Here is a 16,447-nt window from a genome sequence, read left to right on the forward strand (position 1 = left end):
GGACATTCCCAGTGAAAGAACACGCTCTCCATTTCTTTGAACCATTGGAGGAGAATAGTAGCACCGTCGATACCGAAGTATTCGGGCGGGTTGGCATTCTTGAATTGTTTGATGGAGCAAGCAATTGGGTTCGGAATTGTGGATGATGTAGGAGCATTCAAAGTTTGGAGTTGAGAGATGATTGTTGGGAGGGCTTCCACGATTCCCTTAGCAATGCGGGATGACATGCTATAGCCCGAGTTGCGGGTGCGACGGTTACGGTTGATAAGGCGGGAAGGAGACATGCTACAATGACGGAACATGAAAATTTTATAATATTTTGGAGAAAAAAAAATTGTATAACTATGTGAAATTTTGAGTTTCGTGAAAATTCATGAGAATACAAAATAAAATTTTAATAAACTTAACTTAGAGTATTGATGAAATTGATAATTTGAGAAAAATTTCATTCTTAAAAAAAATAAGAAAATTTAAACAAAGTCTCATCGTTGATTTAAGAGTGTGATCATCACATGACCACGTTTGATACAATGAGGGTAGCAGATTCGGGTACGTTTGGTGTGATATGCTTTGGCCTAATAAGTTCCACACCCTTACCGAACACTCCAGGAAGGTAACCAGGTCTCGTGGTTGATTTAGATTTATGCGCATTGCACTTCCTTAGGCTCGCAAGCCTTGGTGTCAAGGGTTCGGTAACAAGTGTGTCCCACTTACAGTTACTACATATCCGTCCCACGAATCATCCTCAAGAAGAGGGGAGTAAAAAATGTGGGATTTCTTAAGGAATTTCCCGGTTAAAAATCATCCTAGAGTTTTAAAAATAATTTTTGAGACTGAGGCATAGCCTCGGAATAAGTGTGTGCTTTTGTGTAAAAGGATAATATTAAATCATTAAATAATGTTTAAGCTACTACAATCAATAATAAAATTCAGGGTGCAAACACGTAAAGGCATATCAAGTATAAGGACCCTAAGCATGCTACTCGGTCGTTAAATCTAACCACCTATCTTATAGCCTTCGGCTCTGATACCAATCTGTCACACCCCGACCAAAGGCGGAACATGCCGGGGCGTAACGTATTGATTGGACAATAGCTCAAAAGATACTAATTAAAGCGACAATATTATTTAATTTTATTAACTTTAAAACAAGTACACAAATTCAATAAACATAACAAATACATCATATTTTGTATTTTGACTAATATCTTAGTGTAAAAACTAACTTTTTCGATATTGAACAATGTAAGTTACTTGTACCTGTAGCATGTATAAAAATAGGGTTTGTCAACACAAATGTTTGTGAGAATACATAAGTTTTAGTTTTATATATATATATATAAATCACAATACATATGTAAATGATGAGTATTACAATTGTTATGAAAATGTAAACAACTAAATAGATGTGGACCTGTTCTTATTGATATGAAATCAAAGTACTTGGGTAAATGTATGACCATACTAGATGAGGATGAGATACCAACCACCAAACATAAAATGAACAATTAAGCACATAGAGCATTATCATAGAGCATGCAATAATCACACATAAAACATATATTGAATTGTGTTTTGAATAGATGTGTAAGTAAAAATGAGTAATTTAAATAGGGTATACATGTCACCCGTAAAATTTAAAATATGAAAAAAGGGGATATGTAAACTCACCTCGATATACGAACAACAATGATTTAGATAACGAGAAGATGAGAAAAGTCACACGTAAACGTTAAAGCTTAAGTCAAGATTCACTAGTTAAATAATATCAATATAGTATAATAATACATATATAAGGATTTTCATTATATAAAACAAATATTTTAATTTATAAAAAACATAAATCAATAAATATTAGTTGTAATTTTATTAGTTTACTTGATTAAAACATAAATCTTTAAATTATAATATATAAAGATATTATATAAGTAAAACACATCTTTAACAATATTATTAGTATATTAATTCGCTTAAAGGGACACTATAATATATAAAAATATTATTTAAGTAAAATACATTCATATAAGTATAAAAATTTACGTTTTTATTACATCGTTAAATCTAAGATATTAAATACGCGGTATTATTTATAAATATATATACATACATATATGCTTATATGTATATATACACGGACGAAAACGTGAGAAAACGAGTATTGTAAATTTCTGTTTTTATTAAAATGGTTTTAATCAATTATTATTAATATTATAGTTATTAAGTAACTAAATAGAAGATAAAAAAAATATACTAAAAATACGTGGTGCCAGAGGGTCGAACCCGTGACCTCCACCCCGTGAATCATGTGTTTAACCATCTGGGATAACCAACACATGCGTTAGATCTTAAGACCAAATTAATATAAACAAAACAGAAAGGATCCCCAATAGCTAATGGACCCTAAAAAATTAAATTAATCTGTCCATTTACAATGAATCAAATCAAGTTTAGGGCTTTTGATCTACATGTAAACGCGATTGTAACCATATCTTCAATTACCTCTTATGATGAACGGAGGTGGGTTAGTGACGAACGATAGTGGAAGGCTACAAGAAGATCAAGAACAACAATCAATTGAACACGAAGAAGCTATTAAGTTTAGGGTTATGATTGGCGACGGCTCGGGGGTTGTGACTACGAGTTTAATTGGATTTATAACGTCGTTTATATAGTAAATCGAATTAGGGTTCTAGATAGGTTAATTTTGGGAGATTTGATCAATTTGGTTGTAATTGATCAATTATCCGCTTCATGGGGTCGGTATACTACGAATATGCTTATTTCCATATCGAATTCGAAGTTCAAACGCGTTTTGATTGTTAATTGGGGGATACGGGTCGCGCGATGGGTTATGGGTCGGGTTTTCGGATTTTAAATTTGACGAATGTTATAGTTTATAGGTGAGATAGGAAATGGATCAGGGATTTGAGTTGGTTGAGTTTCATGGGATGGGCTTTCAATGATTTTTCATTGGTGCTTGGTAAAGGGTTTCTGGTTTGAATTGTAGGTGTATGTGTATGTATGATTTGAAAAGTTGGTGTATGTGGCTGGTCAGAGATTTGGGAATGCGTTGGTGATTGGTAAGGAGTGTTAGGTTGGTTTATGAGGTGGGATGGAATGTATTCTGGTATGTATGGTTCATGGTCAGTTTAATCTTGGGTTTTGGTTTGGGTTTGGGTTTGGTTGGTTGGTGAAGTAGGTGGGGATGGAATGTATGGTTCATATGTGTGGTCATAGTGAGGTGGAGAAGGGATATATAGCTCATGGGTATGGTCATGTGGTGGTGAATGGTGTTGTGGTGATATAGGTGGTGTAGAAACAATGTTGTCAAGTATCAAATCATCTTGGGTTTCATTATTGATTGTCTCCCCCATGAACATGTGATATAACATCATTCACAACCGTACCCAAAACATCATTAACATTATCAGTCTCCTCCTCTCTCCCAGCATCTTGTTCAACAACAAGATCATCTCTCCCCTGTCCATCATCTCCTTCTTCATTATTATCACTATCAGAGTCGGACATGTCATCATCATCATTACTGTCACTACTATTTTCATCACTAGTCACCCTTGGTGACTTAGGCACTTTCATAATCTCCATGTTATTATCAATAAGCCATGGGAGAATATCATACTCCACCTCCGGATTAAAGTGGCTTGTTGCACACAACATATCAATTCTTCTAAACAAATTTGGGTCTTGAAGAACATGTGTGATACCAAAAGTAGAAATATCATGACACAAAATGTTAAAAATTATTTGTAGGAATCTCGGATACATAAGAAACCTATCCTTCTCTAGTTTCCTTAGGTTAATCACCAGGCCTTCAAAAATTAATCTTGAGAAATTGAATGGCCTATTGTAGACTGTGGCTGCAGAAATTTCTCTGCTCATGAGGGTCCAAGTACCCCTCCTTGGTGTAAACCCTTGGATTACGTGGTGTATCAGAAATAAATATAAAATAGGGAACATTCCCTTTTGGAACTATCCTTCATACACATTCCCTTAGTACCCCATTATTTCTTGGAAAATCCTCAACAATCGCTGGGTAGAATAGATAATTGATCATCCAGATTATCATTCAATTTTAGATTTGCCCGGATTAGATTTTCTGTGATTTCAATTTCATGAGCAGCCACAGTGGCTTCAATCCTCCATCCATTCACATCATCTTCCAACTGTGCTGTCCTCCAGAATTCTAAGTGATGATTTTTGTTGATAATCCGGCTTTCGGTGGAGCAAAACGAAGATTAGATCTAATAAGCCATTGAATCATCAGCTCCACTGGCATGTTCTCCTCAGTAACTTGGAGAAAGGCGCACATGTTGTGCTTTTTCTCAAACGGGTATACCAATTCTACACAATCACAAACAAAAATACATTCAAAGCAAAAATTAGTCATTAAATTTCATTACTTTATCATGTATCAATTTAAATTTGAAGAAGATTTAAAAGGTTAATCTTTATGAACTTGTTCATCAACAAATTTATAATATACACAGAAAACTAAGATGTCAGTAAACATGAAATTGAAACCCTAAACTCATACAATGAGTGTCGGAAATCATTCAATTGAAGCTTACCGAGTCGGAATTTTAAGGATGACTAAATTTGGGTAAGAATTATGAGCAACGTTTGAGTGTCTATGTTGCGAGCAAGCGGACAATAATGCGAGTGTGAAAAAGGGAAAAAGGTGAAATGAAAATTTTTCTAAGTCCCCCCTTTAATAGTGTATGATGTGCACATTTGAAAGTGGGTTTTAAATTAATTTTGTCATTTAGTACATGAATACTGCCAACAATCCAATTTTAAATATTCCAGCATAAAGCATGCTCGATAAATTATATTACCCAAGCTTGCTTGTTCCAGAGTTTGCTCAGGTATTTAAAGTAATTAGAAATAAACTAAATGAATACAATGAAAGAAGCTTACTCGAATATACTAGATTGCTCGAGAAATTAATCACAAGTTAAATAATCAAGTATAATTGAACAAATAGGCAACCTTACTCGAGAACAATAAAGATCCCAAAAGGGTAACTTAGAGATATTTCTAAATGTCAAACTTACTCAAATACCTTATCAACCTTACTCGAATCTACTTAAAAAAGCAAAGATTTAGCTAATTTTTAGAAATTTACATCATGGTATATTCCAAAGCAAAGTTTACTCGACAATACTTTTAAAGTGAAAAGTGTGCTTGATATATTAATTTTGATATATAAGTGTACTCAAAGCATACAGTGTACTCGGAAAGTAAAGTTTGCTTGAAAACTTCTGAAATATGCAAGTATGCTTGGAGAACACTTGAACTATTAAATAAATATACAAGTGTGCTCTAAGCATGAAGTTTGCTCGATAAACAAAGTTTACTTGAAAACAACTTGCAATTTCAGACATAAACAACATATGATTAAATCAATATTAAACAAGTATGCTTGAAAATGTACCAAGTTTACTCGATAAAGATAAACAACAAGTAATTAGTCAAGAATACAAATAGTATTTAATTTGATCAAATTCAATCCTAAGTCAGGAAGTATGCTTTACAAACACATATTTCAGTTAAAACACCCAAGTTTACTCGAAACAAATATTTAAAGCATATTCAGACAATTTTATCACATATTCATCAAGTGTGCTTGAAATTTGAATGAGATGACCTTCTAAAAAACCATATTTACTCGAAGGTGCATAATCATCAAATTGTACTCGATAATACATGAATACTCATTTTCAAAACAAAATAAGTATCAAGTATGATCGAACGTTTAAAAACATTAAAGTTTACTCGAAATAACATATGTAGACATATTCAAAATGAAAATGCAACACCTTTTGACTTAAACTTTACATTAAACAGTTTTCTCATTAAAAGTTCAAATTTTAAGAGCAAATGTTGCATAATGAGATCAAATTTCAGTTTAATCCTTTTCTCTTTTATGAAAATATCTCAACATGGGATCATATTGATTAAGTCACCTTTCAATACTTCATTATCAGCATTATTATGACATAATAGGCAGGTTAATAGCAGGTATTAACTTAGCATGAATTTCATTACTTTGGTGATATGCTTAAAGTTCAATTAAGAGCATAATACAAAAACACACAAAACGTATTGCACCATAATGTTCCATATCTTTTCTCAAGGATTATTTGGCTTTCTTCAGATCACCCCAATTTGAATTCAAACCCCTGATATTTGGTCAAAATATTTTATGACAAAACATTTAAGCATTCTTATTGAGCTTTTCTTTTCAAAACATATCAAACATTTGAGGTTGAACGTTGGACTTACATGCCCCGAAGTTCGGACTTACAAGCATTCCATTTAAGGTGTGTAGGACTTAAAATGATACCCCACCTCTGTAGTTCTAGTTTAAACCCTCATGTTTGATTTATTTAAAACTTTTGAACATTTATTAACTTTTGGTTGATATATAATTAATGTGCAAAAACTTTTTATTTTTCATATTAATAAGATGTTTCATTTTGAGTTACCAAATATCAACAGGCTTGTGTATGACTATGTAGTCACTTTTCTACCTATCATTCGGATAGATTTATATTGAAACATGCATATTTCAAAAATGTATCTCCACATTAAGTTAAGCATATTTATTATGTTTATATCACCTTAATTTTTACACATCATGGAAAGAAACCATATTTATCAATGACTACACTAATAGTCTTTTTAGCCTATTAAATCCATATGATTGGCATAAATAATCAATCTACTATCATTTCCCAAAGGTTGGATCAAATTTCAAAGAAAACCTTTTAAGCTTCTATAAAGCCTTGAACTGAATAATCTTATCATTTCTCAATACTAGTAAGTTGCTCAGCTTGCCAAAAAATGATTTTCTTTGAAAAATTTCTTTGTAAAGTATTCATTTGAGCAGATCAGTTTGATTTTCAAAGCACGGTTTTTGACACTAGCATTCAATAACATATTCAAGAATAATAAAAATTGAATGGCATGCATTAACATAATCAGACTAACATAAGGTACAACCAAGACTAATTATGAAAAGTCTATCCTGTTCTAGGCACATCATCATTTCAGATCATTAATCAGCAGCAAGATATCTGATAAGCATGTAGATTCAACCATTCAAAGCATTTGTAAACACATCTAACAAGACATCATGATCAATCACTGAAAACAAACCTAATCGTCATAGATACCTAAATCAGATATACTTTCAAGTAAAGCACGTATCAGTTTAACCAGATTCACACATTCAAACATATGCCAGTTTCAGTTTCAGTTACATACCTTGATTGAACGTTGTAACTATCCATACAATCTTGTTCCAAACTTTTAATTTGGTTCTCATATGCCAGATCACTCATTTCATACACATTTATTATGCTTTGTTTTTTAAAGAACTCACTTTGAAATTTTCCAACTTTCTTTCTCAAAGAATCATTCATTTCAAGTAATTCAAGGTTTATGAGATTTGAATGTACCTGAGATGAAGAGGACTCAACTTCATTTCCAGTTTTTGCCATGAATGCCACATTTGCCTTCTCTATATCCTCAGCATGATTACTCCAGTCAAACACACCATCTTGCTGTGGTTGAGCTAAAGAAACATTTCCTTGATTTCTTGGCTGATTGGCATTGTTTCTATTCTGATTGGTAGGAGCTTGTGGAGGGATTTTCTGATTTCTATGAAATGGCTGTTGTGGGATGATTTGTTGATGATTATGTTGTTGAAATTTGTTGTTGTTGTTAATCTGCTTTTGTTAACCTTTATTCTGATTTTGGAATTGAAACTGGTTTCTTTGTTGGTTGTTGTTTTGGAACTGTCTTGGCTTGTTGCTATTTTGGAACTGTCCAGAGACCAAAGACCTACCACTTCAGATCCATGTCTTCCAAATCATCAACATCAATCTGTTCAAGGTCTTCTTGTACTACACTTGTGTGAATCAGATTCTTGGCCATAAATGTGTTGTAAGACTCAGTAAACATAGAGAAGAGATCTTGATATTCATTTCCATAATTCACATTTCCAGCAACATAGGGTGCTTGTCCACTAGCCATTGATGATGTATCACTATCATCAATCAATTGAACATTGAATCTTGACTGTCCACCTTGATTTCCTGACTGACCAACAACAAACACTCTTGGGGTTTCAACACCATACTCAGGTTGTTCTTCGATTATAGGTACTTTTTGTTGGTTCTTGGTTGGCATATTCCCCATAGGTGCAATAAGAGCATTTGCCACATGGAAGCTTGGCTTGTATTCCTTGGTCATATGATTTTCAATCATTTCATGCTCAGCAGCTTGCAAAAAGCAGCTAACATCGCAATGCTTGAATGTTGGGAAATTAGCTTTTTCTTTGATAAACTTGCTTGCAGTGTACCATTCTCCAGACAAAGATGATAACAGTTTCTTTTTAAGATCAAAATCTTTTATTCAAGGTCAGTGATTCTGATTTCATTGATAATAGCAACAAACCATTGCAAAACAGATTTCAACCTCTCTCATTCCTTGAACGTGAATCTATCTAGCTGTTTCTTCAATTTGTCTTTCTTGATGTCTTTAAGCTCAGTATTTCCTTCAAACATCTCCACAATGGCATCGAACATAGCTTTTGTAGTAGGGTGATGAGCCACACTAGTCAAAATCTCCCAAGACAGACCAAGTTTTAGCATAGACAGTGCCCTATCATCTTTCTTTTTCATTTGTCTTTCCACGGTTTGATTATTTGTTGTGCCATCAGGAACATATGGACCATTCTTAATTGAATTTCGTATGTTAACATCGTTATAGCACACAACTGCTTCAAATAGAACTTTCCACTTAATGTAAATTTTATGTCCTAACAATCTCGGAATTTTGTTAGTTGACACTTCTTGTTCATCCATTACTCAAGACATGTTTTTGGTATTTTGAAAAGCTTTCAGAACTGAAAAATTACTTAAAATTTGACAAACTTTTCAAAAACAACAAGATCTGTGGATTAAATCATCAGATCTGATGAATCTGGATGGATAATAACAAGACCTTGACTCAAAAGAAAATAAATCAATGTAAATATAAGTAAATAGCACTTTTGAACCTCAATAAAACAGTAGATCTGAGAAAATGAAAACAGAGCAGCTGACGTCACAAATTAATGGAACACCTGTCAGCTAACGTCATTCTTCATCTTCAAAATCAACAGTATTCAGCAACAAATCAACAACAATTCTTCATAAATGCAGAGAAAATGGCTCTAATTTCACTTGTCAGGTCCCGATTTACTCACCCAAACACACATCAATCAGTCTCTTAACCAACACAAACGTGTTGACAAGACGGTTAAGAGTTCTGCTTTTGTGAATAATCAATGAATATTAAAGGAGGAATCAATAATACTCAAATTGTTGCCAAACTGACAGAAATGTGACAAACACATAAAGTAACTCAAAAGATTTTCATTTATATTTTGAATGATACAATGAAAATAGATTACGGTTTCTAGGTGGAATGTTTGTATTTGTTTCAGATTTTCCGTACAAAGATATTCTTTTCAGGAAAGAGATAGTTGTCAAATCACAATATTCGCTCTGTGTCTGTCGTCATAAATGTGCCCTAAAGTTTCCTTAAATAGGCATGTTCTGACACCTTCTAGAAACCCTAATGATTGATTCTTAACATATTCAAACATATTACAAAATAATACAAGTGTAAATAGGTCTTCGAGTAAGCTTGTAAACTTTTGTCCTTGTCGAGCAAACCTGGTAACTACAAGTGTGATTGGAACAGTTCTCCGATTAAGCTTTACTAGGATATTTCAAGCAAAATTCAATCTTCATGATAATATCAAACTTTGCTCGATATATATCCTACGAGAAAACTTGTTCTTCTTGGATCCCTTCAACCTTTTGTTACTTAACTTAGTAGAACAAGTTAAGTGTGCTAGTGACACTGTAGCTTGCTCGAGGCTGAACCTTGCTTTATGGAAGTCCTTAGGATAATTTCTTCAATAACTTCCTTCAAGTGTGCTTGGGCCACTGTTTATTAATAAACCTTGCTCGATCCACCAGAATACTTGGTTTTAGCTTGGTTTAGTCAAGGGTTTGCTCTAAAACAAACCGTGCTTGACTTGAAGAACAACGTTGCTTGATGAAGTGTAGCTTGCTCGAGCTAACACTTAGAAGACTTCTAGAAGATAACTTTGCTCGTTGAGTAAAATACCTAGCTTGAATTAAGTTTAGGCTTGCTCAAAAGCCTAAGTTTGCTCGGTTTCCATACGTTATAAACATGAGTATAAGCCTAGTCCTCAGGCTGTAGTTTACATTTTTCTGGATCCTTACATATGTGGTATACGCGGTGGGCACACCGCACCACACCTGGTCGTATTACGCTTTCCTGCGGGGAGCACGACCATGTGTATACATACAGGTACTTAACTAAGTCGAACGTTGCGATGTTTGTTAAGGTGTTTAGAGTAGAGACTCGAGTTTACAATTGTGTTGTTTTAGCTTTTTTTATTCCTAAGCCACGATGGGACGAGACATGCGTAGTCTTGAGGGGTAATAAAGTAAAAGAAAATATTTATAGCATCAGCATATTCACCAGCATTCGTTGCTGACGTATTTTCTTAACATTTTGCAGGTGAATAAAGTTAGAGCTTGAAAGACGAAGTTTTCAAGATATTCGATGGCTCGGATCTTTTTGTATAAACTTAATATAAAAAATGGTGGTTTGTAATTAAACAAGTAATACTTTTGTTATAACTTAAAACGGGTATTTTATAATCCCGCCTTTTATAATGTAAATATTATATCCACAAGTTTTAAAAGACTTCCACTTTAAACACGTAACTCTGATTTATTTGCAAATGTGGTGCCAACTGTTGGTCATACGCCCAGGCCTAAGATGGGGGTGTGACAAGTTGGTATCAGAGCCATCGATCTTAGCAAAATAGGTATTACAAGATAATACCTAAGCTTCGATCCAAGTATAGGAAAAATATTTTTATTACTTGTTCTATTTGAATAGGGATAAGATAGGCTGTTAAACCTTTTCTTTCCCTCCTCACTCTAAACCACCCAACGTATTAGATGTCTTTCAAGAAGATGATGAATAGCTATGTACGTGAAGCAAAGAAGGCTGGAATTGCTGAACCTCTACCAAAAGATAACATGAGCGAGGACTACTATGAGGCTTTCTTCAACCAAGACCAATACATAGACCTAACCAAGCCAATATATTTCCCCAGAACCGAGCATTGTCCAATCAACCTACCCTATAGTCCACCAATGCCAATAAATGATCCCCCAATACGTTCGAGCTACCACCCGTCAAGGATACCCATGTACCACCCATCCGAAGTCCTAACATATCACCCTTCCGAGATTCCAACATATCAACCACCTGAGATCCCACCATATTACCCAGCTCCGACATACCTACCTCCTAATCCTCACCCACCATACACTTTCCTCTCCAACCGACTAATCAAGGAGGAACCAATGTCTGACTTATCCGATTGGATGCAATGCCATTCTTACCAACGAATGTGGCACATCGGAACATCTGCCTACGATTTTGTTGATTCTCACCTCAACAATGAAGGACCATCCCGCAAGCCCAAAATGAGAGTCATGATGCCCTACGAAAGTTTTCGCATGCCCTCGATAGTGAAGGAGACTGCTCAACTAATGGAGGAAAAGGGCCCTGAGGAAGAAGAGGATCCGGAAGAAGAATCCGAAGAGGACCCTGAAGAGGAATACCCAGAAAACCCCAATAAAATGACAACACCGTTGGAGGAACCGTTCTTTCCCCATAATCCAAGCTATGGCTCCGTTGATCCTTATGTGCAATACCTCGAGGAGCTCAGAAAAAATCGTCATCAAGTTTTCCACCCTACCAAGGCACGATCCCGACGGAGGAAGAGAAAGCAAATGAAATCCACGAACAAAATGAAGCGGCCGAAGCTTTCTTCCATTACTCATCTGATGTGACCGCATCTCCATATCCGGACCCGAAGAACCACTATGATGTAGTAATGATGGGTTCCGCGATCCACCACCAAGATATGGTTATCCAAACGAGATCCCTCAGTCACAAGAGGAGCATTTGGACCGAGCCTTGCATGTAATCGACGACTTGAGACAGAATATAGTTGTGGATGGAAAGAAGAAGAAAAAGATGGGAGAAAAACTTCTGAGAAAATGAAACAAGATGACAAAGCTGGTCAAGAAGTTTATCATGGATTGATGAGATGAAAGAAGAACGAATATGGAAGAGTTGCGTGTGTGTTTGATGTAACTTGATGTTATGTGTGTAATATGTGTAATATTCAGGATAGGTACATATGTATATCAAGTAAATGATATACATATGAATGTTGTAAAAATAAAATATATATATCATGTTATGATATATATATATATATATATATATATATATATATATATATATATATATATATATATATATATATATTGTGACATAAATAAAATGTGTGTTTCAAAAAAAGAAATTTGTTAAATTTCAGTTAAAAAGAAACGTTGAAAAAGAAAAGGAAAAATGTCACAACAAAGTAATAATATTGAAAATGCTCGAAAAGAAGATGAAATAAGAAAAGAAAAAGGGAAAGACCATGAGAAAAATCAAGAAGAGAAAATTCCTGACAAATACATGAATCAAATACAGAAAATGATAAAAATAAGCCGTTAGGGCTGAAACCGACGCTAGATCTCAATCTAAGAACTCTAAACATTCACAATCTGTTGAACTCTCCCGTAAATCCATCAAATCTCGCCCGAAACCATCCCATGTTGAAGAGAGTGTTCATGAGTCAAATGCTAGAGATGGTGTTAGACAAGAATTCAAGAAACTGAAGATAAGGGGTTGTTCGTTTAAAGATTTCAAATACTTTGGACCCAAGGAGTTTCATGGTGGCTAGAAGAGATGGAATTAATAGTTATCATAAGCAAATGTTCGGATCAAGAGAAGATACAATATTCTGCCCAAATGTTCAAAGGCGAAGCACTAGAATGGTGGAACACGATGATAATGAGCAAAGGAAGACAAGTGTTGTATAATCTCTCGTGGGAAGAATTCAAAGAGAAGTTTTTGGCGAAATTCTGTCCAATGCATGAAACCGACCAGATCTAAACCAAATTTCTCAATCATAAGGTCATCAGAACAAATCTCCGTGAATATATCACTAAGTTTCATGAGTATTGTCGCCTTGTTCCCCAGCTGGTTAACCCTGAGTCCAGCAAAGTGACACGCTACATATGGGGATTGCCGCGGGAAATCCATGACATGGTGAGGTCTCATCTCCCTCAAACCGTCGACTCCGCGATGGATTTAGCTGGCTATCTAATGGGCGGTATGATCCGCAATAAGGAAGAGGACAAGAAGGTCGTGTCAACCAACAACAAAAGGAGAACTGGAGAAAGCGCCCGATTCAAGGGCAAAAGCGTAAACCAACACCAAACTATATTCAATTCTAATACCACGCCATGTAAAACATGCAAAAGGTATCACAAAGGTCGATGCCACTTCGCTCCGTCTTCCACTGCAACTGTCTATGAATCATGTAATAGACCTAGCCACGCAACGGCCGTCTGCTGGAAAAAGAAAATGACTTGCTACACTTGTAAGGAAATGGGGCATCTAAGCTTCGAGTGCCCCAAGAACAAACCCGCGACTGGTGGTGCGGATGGAAGTGGTCAGGCCAAAAAGGGCAACACAAGAGTCTTCGACCTCCACACCGAAAAGGCTGCTGACATGCCGGAAACCATCACCGGTACATTTCTAGTCAGTGACACCTATGCTAGAGTTTTGTTTGATTCGGGTGCCAATTTAAGTTTTATAGACTATAACTTTTGTAGTATATTAAACGAACCTTTAACAAAACTAAATAAAACTCTAAGCGTCGAGACTGCTAGCGGCGAAATAGTCGAAATCTCTGAAGCCTTTGAAAACGAAAAAAATCCTTTTAGCTGGTTATATTCTGCCCATTCAACTTTTACCAATGACTCTTGCAGGTTTTTACACTGTACTTGGTATGGATTGGTTATCCAACAACCATGCTCGTATCATTTGCAACAGCAAAACCGTCGAACTTCAAACCCTCGATAAACGAACCATTCGAATTGAAGGGGATAAAGAAGTTGGCCAAGTTAGCATAATTTCAATGATTAGGGCTAAAAAATGTTTGAATCAAGGATGCTTAATATTCATGGCCTACGTCACTAAAAAATCCAAACCAAAGCAGATAAAGGTCGTTCCTATCGTCTCCGACTTTACCAATGTTTTTCCCAATGAACTTCCTAGAATTCCTCCCGATCGTGAAGTAGAGCTTAGGATCGATCTCATTCCCGGTACTGCTCCAATCGCCAAGGCATTGTATCGCTTAGCGCCAACTGAGATGAAAGAATTGAAGAAACAACTCAACGAACTTCTTGAGAAGGGTTTTATCCGACCGAGTTCTTCACCATGGGGAGCGCCAATACTTTTTGTCAAAAAGAAGGATGGATCCATGAGGATGTGCATCGACTACCGAGCTCTCAACAAAGTCACAATAAAAAATCGATATCCACTCCCTCGAATCGATGATCTCTTTGACCAACTCCAATTCGCAAGCTTCTTTTCCAAAATCGATCTTTGTTCTGGTTACCATCAACTCAACGTCCAATCTGAGGATATTCTGAAAACCGCATTCCGAACAAGGTATGGCCATTATGAGTTCACCGTTATGCCATTTGGACTTACTAATGCACCAGTTGCGTTCATGGATATGATGAATCGAATATGCAAGCCTTACTTAGATAAATTTGGTATCGTATTCATCGACGACATACTCATTTATTCTAAGTCTAAGGTTGATCATGAAATTCACCTCCGAACCTTACTTGAAATACTTAGAACCGAGAAGTTGTATGCAAAGTTCTCAAAATGCGAAATCTGGTTGCACGAAGTGCAATTTCTTGGACATATCATAAATGTGAATGGTATTCAAGTGGATCCCGCTAAGATTGAAGCCATCACTAAGTGGAAATTTCCAAATTCGCCAACCGAGATCCTAAGTTTCTTAGGTTTGGCCGGCTACTATCAAAGGTTCATTGAAAACTTCTCTCGTATAGCTGTTCCCCTAACTTCTTTGACTCGCAAAAACATTAAGTATGAGCAGGGAACAAAACAACAAGAGGTGTTCGATATACTTAAACGAAAACTCACCCAAGCACCTATACTGGCTTTGCCAGAAGGTACTGAGGACTTTGTTGTCTTTAGTGATGCGTCTCATTCTGGTACCTCGGATGGCACCAGAAGGATGACGAACAACGAGTTGGTAGGAGCCGAAACAATAAGACCGAATTAGAGGTTATAAACAGTTTGTTTGTGAGACATTATGTTCGAAAAACATTTAGGAGAATATTATCGTCCTATTTATAGTGTCAATTGATTCGATTGATGTTTAATTCGCTTTAATGATGTTTTTATTATAATCCGGTTATTGGTTGATTAATACCCGTTAAATGGATCGTAAATGGTGAATTAATTTACATAATAATGTTTAGGAGTTGTGGAGACGTCGTTTGGTGGGATTAACGGATTAAAACAATATGTATACGCGTATATTAAAGGTTGTCGATGCCGGAATTCCGGCGGCCGGACTTGCGTCGGAAAAACGAAGAGGAAGGGGGCGGGGGTCAGGCTGGGTTGGGATATTATATTATTATTATTTTTATTATAAATTAAATTTACATTTTGGGCCTCTCTACTTTATAAGTACATTAAAATTAATTCTAAAGTTTAATTACTTTTAACCCTTGATCTTTATAAATATAATAAACTTGATAAAACTTTTTATACTTTAATTTTTGATTTGTTTATGTTATATACTCGAATAGTTTCAAACTTTTAAGGCTCGGAGATTCATTAATTGAACACTACAAATAGAAAGTAAACATAAACGAACTTTAAATATTTGAATATGACATAAATTGATAACTTTCAAAAACAAGTACATTGAAACGACACAATGGGTCGGTTCAACAAAAACAAAAACAATTACGAATACGAAAAATTGACAAATGTCATAGCATTCCCTACTTTTGAGAATTTCGTCCTGAAATTCAGTAGAAGAATCCATAACAAAAAGTTGAGGATAGTTTGTTCGTAGTTGATCTTCTAGTTCCCATAGCGCCACACTTGGATTCCCAACGAACCTTTACCAAAGGTATACGGGTTCATTTAGTTTCTTTGTCTTTGCGATCCATGATTTCCACCGGTTTCTCGACAAAGTGCGTTGTTTCATCGATGCTCACTTCGTCGAGTGGTACATGGAGGTTTCCCTCCGCAAGAAATTTCTTCAGATTTGAAACATGAAATATTGGATGAACGTTAGAAAGCTCTTGAGGAAGTTCGAGTGTGTAAGCAACACTACCAACACGAGCAAGAATCTTAAAAG

This window comes from Bidens hawaiensis, unplaced genomic scaffold (genome assembly GCF_021521415.1).
Source record: "Bidens hawaiensis isolate Kalapana, Puna unplaced genomic scaffold, B.hawaiensis_p1.1 tig00419454_1, whole genome shotgun sequence".
NCBI lineage: Eukaryota > Viridiplantae > Streptophyta > Magnoliopsida > Asterales > Asteraceae > Bidens > Bidens hawaiensis.